This window comes from Cervus canadensis, chromosome 9, assembly GCF_019320065.1.
Source record: "Cervus canadensis isolate Bull #8, Minnesota chromosome 9, ASM1932006v1, whole genome shotgun sequence".
NCBI lineage: Eukaryota > Metazoa > Chordata > Mammalia > Artiodactyla > Cervidae > Cervus > Cervus canadensis.
This window is the reverse complement of record NC_057394.1, coordinates 1,283,259-1,292,535: the sequence shown is the minus strand read 5'-3', so window position 1 is coordinate 1,292,535 and position 9,277 is coordinate 1,283,259.

The window sequence follows — 9,277 nt, the reverse complement described above, 5'->3', positions numbered from 1 at the left end:
AGGAGAGGATGGAAATGACCCCGTTAGAGGAAGCGCGGGAGCGTCCGCCGTGCCCATCTCCCGTGTGTCCGGCCACCAGCTGTGCCCACCCACTCCCAGCTGTGACCACGCCACGGGGGCTGACGCGAGAACCTCCCCTCCCTGATCCGCGCCCTGGACAGCGTGGGGCTGAATTCTCCCGCCCACACCTCACAAGGAGCTCCCTTGGGGGTTCCCCACCGCAGCGGGCTGCATGGCATCCCTGGTGATGCTGCCGGCCTAGGGGCAGGGAGGCCGCTGTGCTGCTGACTGCCCCCGGGTCCGTGGAGCCCCCACCGCCTCTCCATCAACCCAGGAACCTGAGGGGCCCTGGGCATCTCAGTGTTTCAGGAGGAAAGAATCTGGAGAAACCCTGTGGCACTCAAAATGAAACTGCAATCGTTGTAAGTTCTTTTTTTTATTATTATTTTTTTTACTGAAGGATAATTGCTTTCAGAATTTTGTCGTTGTCCATCAAACCTCAGCATGAGCCAGCCATAGGTGTACATATACCCCCTCCCTTTTGAACCTCCTCCCCCATCTCCCTCCCCATCCCACCCCTCTAGGTTGACACAGAGCCCCTGTTTGAGTTTCCTGAAAGTGAAAGTGAAGGTCGCTCAGTCGTGTCCGACTCATTGCAACCCCATGGTCTATACAGTCCATGGAATTCTCCAGGCCAGAATACTGGAGTGGGTAGCCTTTCCCTCCTCCAGGGGTCTTCCCAACCCAGGGATCGAACCCAGGCCTCCTGCACTGCAGGCGGACTCTTTACCAGCTGAGCCACCAGGGAAGCCCAAGAATCCTGGAGTGGGTAGCCTATCCCTTCTCCAGAGGTTCTTCCTGACCCAGGAATCAAACCGGGTCTCCTGCGTTGCAGGCGGATTCTTTACCAGCTGAGCTATGAGGAAAGCCCTGAGTTTCCTGAGCCATACAGCAAATTCCCGTTGGCTGTCTATTTTACATATGGTAATGTAAGATTCCATGTTACTCCTTCCATACACCTCACCCTCTCCTCCCCTCTCCCCATGTCCATAAGTCTATTCTCTATGTCTACTTCCCCATTGCTGCTCTGTAAGTAAATTCTTCAGTACCATTTTTCTAGATTCCGTATATATGTGTTAGGATACAATATTTATCTTTCTCTTTCTGACTTACTTAACTCTATATAATAGGTTCTAGGTTCATCCACCTCATTAGAACTGACTCAGATATACTCCTTTTATGGCTGAGTAATATTCCATTGTGTATATGTACCACAATTTCTTTATCTATTCATCTGTCGATGGACATCTAGGTTGCTTCTATGATCTAGCTATTGTAAATAGTGCTGCAGTGAACAATGGGATACATGTGTCTTTTTCAATTTTGGTTTCCTCAGGGTATATGCCTAGGAGTGGGATTGCTGGGTCCTATGGTGGTTTTATTCCAAGTTTTTAAAGGAATCTCCATCTTCCATAGTGGCTGTATCAACTTACATTCCCACCAACAGTGCAAGAGGGTTCCCTTTTCTCCACACCCTCTCCAGCATTTATTGTTTGTACTTTTTGATGATGGCCATTCTGACCTGTGTGAGGTGATACCTCATTGTAGTTTTGATTTGCATTTCTCTAATAATGAGCAATGGTGAGCATCTTTTCATGTTAGCCATCTGTATGTCTTCTTTGGATAAATGTCTGTTTAGGTCTCTTCCCCACTTTTTGATTGGGTTGTTTGTTTTTCTGATATTGAGTTGTATGAGCTGCTTGTATATTTTGGAAATTAATCCTTTGTCATTTGTTTCATTTGCTATTATTCTCTCCCATTCTGAGGGTTGTCTATCCACCTTGCAGATAACAGAGGGGGTGGGGAAACAGCTGCCCACCTGCCTAGCCCCGGCCCCTGGAGCTTCTTCTGAGAACCCAGGCTGAGAACCACGTGGCCTGCTCACCTCGGGTCACTGGGCACCTCCGGAGTGCCTTGTGCAACCATGCATGTGCTTCAGGGCACAGAGTTGCGAGGGTGACCCACTTGTTTGAGGGATAACATGTTTGAAAGGTCGTCCTCATGTAGTTGCCATGTGTGCTTGTGTGTGCACACGTGTGTAGGAGGGTGAGAGGTTCACGTCTCTTTGGTTTACTGTGGTCAGCTCACAGACCCTCCAGAGACGGAGCCACTGTCCACCGATTCTGAATCAGGACTGGCTCCAGGCCCCTCAGCCCCCAGCAGCCTCGGCGGGAGCGTACTTGACTGCAGACCCTCTTCTGGGGTCACTGTACAGCTGCGGTCCTCGGCTCCATTTGACTCCCCAGCGCATCCTCCACCTTCCGGCGGAGAAGAGGTGTGAACGGGGGCAGTTAGCACGGCCACCGTCAGCGTCCCAACCCCGGCACGTTGCTGTTGCTCCTGGACGCTCGCATCGACCCCACGGCCTCCACGGACGTGCTGTGAAACGACCTAGGCCCGTTCAGCACATGCCTGACACCAGTCACGAGCGGTCAGAGCGCTGCGGGTGCCTGGAGCCCGGCTGAGTGACCCTTGCGGCCGGGGTTGAGGACAGGGCGTCCACACCACAAGCCACGTGTGTTGTTACAGGTGCTTTCAGGAACAGGGGCCACTGAAGCCTACATGGATCCAACCTGTGCTGCGTGGTGGTCAGAATGATCGCATTTTATGGAAAGCATCGCACCGTGTCCCACCAGCCAGCCCTTCTCAGGTGATGTGCAATATGTCTGCTTCAGAGAAGCCTGGAATTCAGGAATCCAAATCTGCAAAAAAAGAAAAAAGAAAAATTCAGTGGAGGAGAGGGATGGTTATATTTTTCGATATGCAAACGTTTCTCACCACTTTTCCTTAAAGCATAAGCTTCTCCTTGTGAATTTTAAGTGGGATTGTTACAAGTCTGAGAAGAGCGCGTGTGTGTACACTTTCACATAACGTGTCACCTGCTCACATCCTCACGTCGTAAGCTCCGCAGTGGGAGCTGGGTGTTCGGTCCCCCGGTGCACAGCTGTTCCACACTGAGAGCTTGAAGGTGAGCAGGCCTCTCTGTAACTGCAGCGGTGGCGTGGCAGGAACGTGAGGGGCTCTGGGCAGGGCAGGAGAGAGGCCCACCGCGGGGTGAGGGCCGTGGGGTCACCAAGAGCCCTGGGGGATCAGCCCGAGGACGGACACGCAGACTGACAGGAAGGCCCCCGGGAGCCACATCCTACAGGGCTGAGCCACGCTCACCAGGCGGCAAGAGCCTTGCCTAGAAAGAGCAAGGCCACGAGCAACGTTGGCGACCTTCAGCGAGCAGCAGGAAGACAGGGATGAGGTCGGTCCAGAGGGCAAAGGGCACAGGTGCCTCGGGAAGGGTCTCCCGTGTAGAGACGTGGGTCTGTGGGCTCTGTGCCAGCCGAGGCTTCCTCTGCCTCTCACCACCCGCTCAGCCTTCAGCTGGGGCGGCTTCGAGGGGTCCAACCCCCTCCCCTGGGCCCTAGAGCAAGCCCGGAGCTCCTGGAGACAGGCCGGCCCCTGCCTCCCCTGGCAGTCCCCTCTGCTGCCTGCCTTGCGCCTCCTCCTTCAGAACCGATGCAAAGCAGGTCCAGACAGACACGGGCCCCAAACACTGTCCGTTCCGCCCCGCCTCTTCATTGCCCTTCAGGAGAGCCCTGACCGTGGGATGGAACTGGGACACTCAGGGTGCAGAATCAGTTCATCAATTAAGCCAAGTATTTCCAATATTTGGGACCCCTCCTCCCAACCTTGGGTCCCACTGGAAAACACGAAGACAAGGAACCCCATCCTCGGGACACACCGAGGATGTTCCCAGGTTTGATTTGTTCCTTTTTTCAAATCCCTGTTGTCGTGGGGAGTTATTAATTCTCTACTCATTTAATAGCTATTGATCCCGTGTCTGGGTGAGCAGATGAAACAGTAAGCAGAGGAGACATCCTGCCCTCCCCTGGGTTACTTATTCATGCAAAATAAACCCATGATAGAGACCTGGGCGTAGCTTGGAGAAGACCGCACAGCAGGGGAGGGGACAGACGTGAGCGCGGTGATGCCAGAGCGGGGATAGGAAGAGATGAGCGCTCCAGGCAGGAGAGAAGTCAGGGCGGCAGGGAGGGCCCCCAGCAGCTCGGGGGCATTTTTTCCCCAGTGTTTGATTTTGTCTTTCTGTGTTTTGACTCTTCTCAAAGAACCACCCACTTGGTTATCATTTTCAAGTGTACGGGCCCCGGTTCCTAAGTTTTGATAGTGAGTGTCTCTTTGCAACTTGTCTGGGCTCTCCAGGTGGCACTAGTGGTAAAGAACCCACCTGCCAATGGAGGAGACGTAAGGGATGCGAGTTCAGTCCCTGGGTTGGGAAGATCCTCTGGAGGAGGAAACGGCAACCCACTCCAGTATTCTTGCCTGGAGAATCCCGTGGACAGAGGAGCCTGGCAGGCTGCAGTCCGTGGGGTCGCAGAGAGTTGGACGCAACTCAGCAACTAAACACAAACACCATTCTTTAGTGTAGATTCTGTGGCATTAAATACACTCACATTAGAGTCGACCCTGAACGACATGGGTTTAAAATGCACAGTCCATTTACACATGGATTTTTTTCAAAAGTAGTCACAGCAGCGCTACATGACTGGGGCTGGGTTGAATATGCAGGTGGAGAACCATGCATGTGGAGGATCCACGTACACAGAGGACTGACTGTGACTCACTCTACGATTTTCTACCGTGTAGGACGTCAGTGTCCATGTTCCCCTTGGAGTTCAGGGGTCAACTGTACTGGGCCATCTGCAGAACTTTTCCACCTGCCCAAACTGAAACCCTGTGTCCACTCAGCGCTAACCCCCGGCCCCTCCTCCCCAGCCCTTGGGATCACCAGCTACCTTCTGCTTTAAGACTCTGATGACCCCAGCTCCCTCGTATGAGCGCGCTCACGTAGGATCTGTCCTTCTGTGACTGGCTCACTCCACTGAGCGTATCGACCTCGAGGTTCATCCGTGTCATAGCCTGTGTCAGGATCTCCAACCTTTTCATGGCTGAGTAGTAGTCCATCGCGGGGCTGGACCACGCTGTGCTTACCTGCCACCTGGGCTGCTTCCACCTTTTGGCTGGTGTGAGTTCGCTGCTGAGCACGTGGGTGTGCAAAGAGAGGAGTCCCTTGTGAGGCGCACCTGCCTTTACAGTCATCACCAGGAAGCGAATTCAGTCCCTCCTCCCTCAGGCGTTGGCGGTCTCATCCTTGTAGTGGGGAGTCCCGTCATGTTTGAGGGAGATCTCAGAGGATGGAGGAGCAGGTCCCCGGCCGGGAGTTTGGAGACGCGGCTGAAAGCAGGAGGAGGCGCCGGGGCTGCTGGCTTCTGGGAAGAGCTCTCTGGTTCCTTGGGTCCGCACGCCAGGCGGGCGCTGGGCTGGCCTTTACGGGGCATCCATTTGAGATGCGAAGATGGAACCCGAGCTCTGGGGAGAGAGAACCTCCCACGAGGGCCCCACGTAGACGGCTGGGCCGGCTTTGTTTCAGGGGCGGCCCCTCCCCTCCCAGCAGGGTCTTAGTCCGCCTGGGGGCCCCTGGCCTCCGGTGATTCCCAGACGTGGACCCACGATAGTCGTTCCTGAGGCTTTTATCTTCATCGCTGCACTGGGCGCTTTTTTTAGACTCAGCCTAGATCTGCATCTCCCCCGATGCCACTATCCATTACACTGTCAGCCCGCGGGGCGCCTCGGGGCAGGACGAGTGTCAACAGAAGGTGAGAGGGGAAGTCAGCCGCCAGGGCTAATTACCCTGCCTCGCAGTTAATTAAATGCTTGTTAGGAGCAGCGGGGTAGATCCTAATTAAACGTGTCTAATCACAGTCCCCTGACATCCCCGGACACCAGGCGCCTACCCGGCTGAAGTCACTCTCTCGGGGGCAATAATACCTGTCAGGGCGCAAGGGGCGGAGAGGGGGGCGCCGGCTCCGTGTTCTGCTCGCAGTTCCCAAGAAGCGCGCACTTGGCGGGTCATCTACACTCGTTTCCGGGCAGTGACCCTGAGTTGTCCTGACAATTCTGTCGCTTTCCCCTCTTTTCCAAGAGGAAGAGAAAAGGAACAGAAAGTAACGAACGCGCAGCGGAAGCGGTCAGCAGTGTCCTTCCGCACGATTCGGGTAATGATCATGATTAATGCGTGTTGATTGTTCTGTCTCTTATGTTATGGAAACAAAGCTGTGGCCTTCTCCTTCCAATGCCAATTCCATTTGGAAGCGCGGAGGGAGGGCAAGGCGGCCCTGCCAGCCTGCAGGGGCCTGTGCCCGGCCATGCCCGCCCCGTGGTACCAGACCCGCCTCCTGCCCCGGGCACACAAGCTGGCACCACCCCCTCAAAATGAGCCAGGATGGGGTGAGCGGGTGTCCGCAGGGGCGCTGCAGGCCCCAGACAGTGAGCAGAAAAGGGTGGACTTGCCACTGCTCTTTCCAGCCTTCGTGGGCAAAAGAGGAGACGGTGGAGGGGAGTCAGCGGCCGCATGGGGGTGGGGGAGAGCGCGGGGAAGGCCAGAGAGGGGACACCCTCTCCAGGCTCGCGGGGGCCTGGGGCTTCGACCTGGTCAGAAACAGAACTGCTGCGCCATGGAGACTGTCCACACAGACGCAAGTGCTTTCTCAGGCTGGGAGGGTCTGGGACTGCTTTTTAAAGTCTTGTTAAGCAGCACAAACACCTGCACACGTCTAATGCCTGTAGGAGAGGAAGCCCGTCTCCCAGGCAGCTCTGTGGTTCAGCTGGGGGGTGGTGGCACCATCCGGGGAGGGGAGATCCTCAGTGTCCCGGCTGGGCGTCTGCAGAGGAGGCTATCTGTGACAAATCCCTGGTGACTGGCCGCGCACGACCTCCCCAGGAGCCCAGGCGGCAAGTCCAGGGCCAGCGGCCGGTGCTGCAGGGCCAGAGTCCAGAGGAAACCAGCCGCTCGGGTTACAAACGGGCTCGGGTATCTGTCAGGCAGAGACCCAGACTCAGGACGCAGGAGGCCGTGCTAATTCACGGGCGTTCGGCACACAGAGCCGCAGTTTGCCCCTGTGAAGCTGTGCCCCAGACCTGCCCCTCCTCCGGTGGTCCCGGAACGGAGGGGTTAAATCAAGCCGCCCCTTCTTATTTTTCACCTTCTCACCAAACAGCATGAATTAATGAAAAGATGTGAGCACTCAGATCTTTTCTGGCAAGAATGCTTGTTGAAATAATCAATTAACCTTGGAAGATCAAATTGACAGGCCTTAAGTGCAAAGTTATTCAAGATGCCAGATTATCTAGCCAGATGACTGCTTCTGTTGCAAGAAGGCGGTAAGAATGCTTTTGAGAAATTTCAAGGCTTCGGAAAGATTTAATGTTATTTCCCCACAGAATTAATCTGCCCATTAGAACATACTTTAACCTCTCACGAGTAATAACCTGGGATAACTTTAATTTACCTCTTTCCTTTATTCGTACAGTGAAAATGAGCTGAAGACAGCAAACAGATAAATTAGGTTCAAGCTTTTGCCTTCATTTATTTTCAAAAGGGTTTTTTTTTTTTTAATGAAATGAAATCTCAATTTGCATGAGATATTCTAAATTCATCAAGGTGCCACTCAAATGTCCTTTATCTTGTAATAGTAACTACACTGGATTTTGTAGGCTCAGGATGAGAACATTTTATTCAGAAATGCTTCTATGATGGAAGCTGTCTTTTTCATAACTGGCCAGTCTGCTTTTGCAAAAAATAATGGTATGCTGTCTGGGGGGGAAAGACTCCATGAGAAGTGGTGTCCCATGGGTTTACACACCATGTGTCCACTCCTGGCCACGTGGTGCTATGTCAACTAAAGGAATGCCGGCTGTCGTTGGATACCAGGCAAAGGCGGTTTTTTCTTGGCGTCACACTTGAAAAGTGGTGCTAGGAGCAGCCGGTTTTTCCACAGTGTTTATCTTACCCCATTTTCAAAGTCATTAGCAAGATGTGAGTATTGCTGTAATTTGGAACAGTGACTGTGCAGAGGAGAGTGTAATTCCGTCTCCGCGTTCCCCGACCCTGGCTAGCTCCGTGACAGTTTTTCTTTCGTATGAAAGCCGCCTGCTTATTGGTAATTCCTTTAAATAAAGGAATTATTTTCCTAAGCAATTTGTTTTGATTGTGTTACGTTCTAGCTCGTCCCTCCTCGGCTGTGATGAAAGAAAAGCTAATCTACTGGTTTACTATCTTGCCACACATAAAAGACAAGTGGAAAATGGAATTTTCCAAACACGAAACTCCTAATTTCTGTGACAAAATGTGAATGAAAATGATGAACTTATTCACAAGAGATGAGGATTTTGAAGTGAATGATTTACGGGTGTGAGCATTAAAATATATTAATTTCGTGTGGAGGCAGCGACTGTAACTGTTAGTTGGTGGCTGGGCAGGGAGGGTGTGAGCAGGCGAGCCGAGGGCAGAGCAGCCGTGAGCCACCGCGCTGTCGAGCGGGCCCTGCAGGGAAGCAGCCGGCGAGACTGCAGTCCAGGTGCGGGGGCACCGACCACCCCAGCCCAGGGTTCCCCCCGTCCGTGGCCCGAGTCTGCAGGTGCATGCCAGCAGCCACGCTGGGCGCCCCGCGGGAAGAGCACCTCTCTAGCGAAACCCAGGACTCTCCCACCTCCACACTGTGGTCCCGTGGGGGCAGACGCCCCCCGTGCTGGGGCGTCCTGCGCATCGCGGGGTGAGGAGCAACACCCCTGGCCTCTCCCGCTGGTGCCGATAGCACCCCCTGTCCAGCTGGGGCAGTCCAAACTGCCTGCAGACGCTGGCAAACGTCCCCTGGAAAAGAACGCCAACCGAGGAGCCCCGCTGTGACCTGCTGCAACCCGCGACATCCCCGCGCCGGGCTGGGGCCTCCGCAGAGGCTGCCGCACGCAGAGCTGCGGAGCCGCAAGGTCGGGCCCCTGGCTTCCGTAAATTCCCATCCGAATGGGGTGTTTGCAATCGTGTAAGTCTTTATGAAAGAGGACGGCCCGCATGCCAGGAGGTTAGGCCCCGTAACATCTGGACCTGGTCTTAACCCAGTCAGTGTGGGTCAACCTCCATTACCAAGACCCGGCCGCCCTCTGCCCGCCGGCCGTGTGCCGTGACCTCCACAGGAACAGCCGCCCTGCCCCGCGCCCCCGCACGGCTGGGCCCGACAGCCATGACGTCATTTCCTGGGCCCTGACGTCATTTCCTGGGCCCTGCCGTCACTCCTGTGCTCGGGGGCGCGCCCACAGCAGGGGACGTGGAGCCCTGTTCTCCCGCCGCTGAGGGTTCCGCACAAATGCCGTT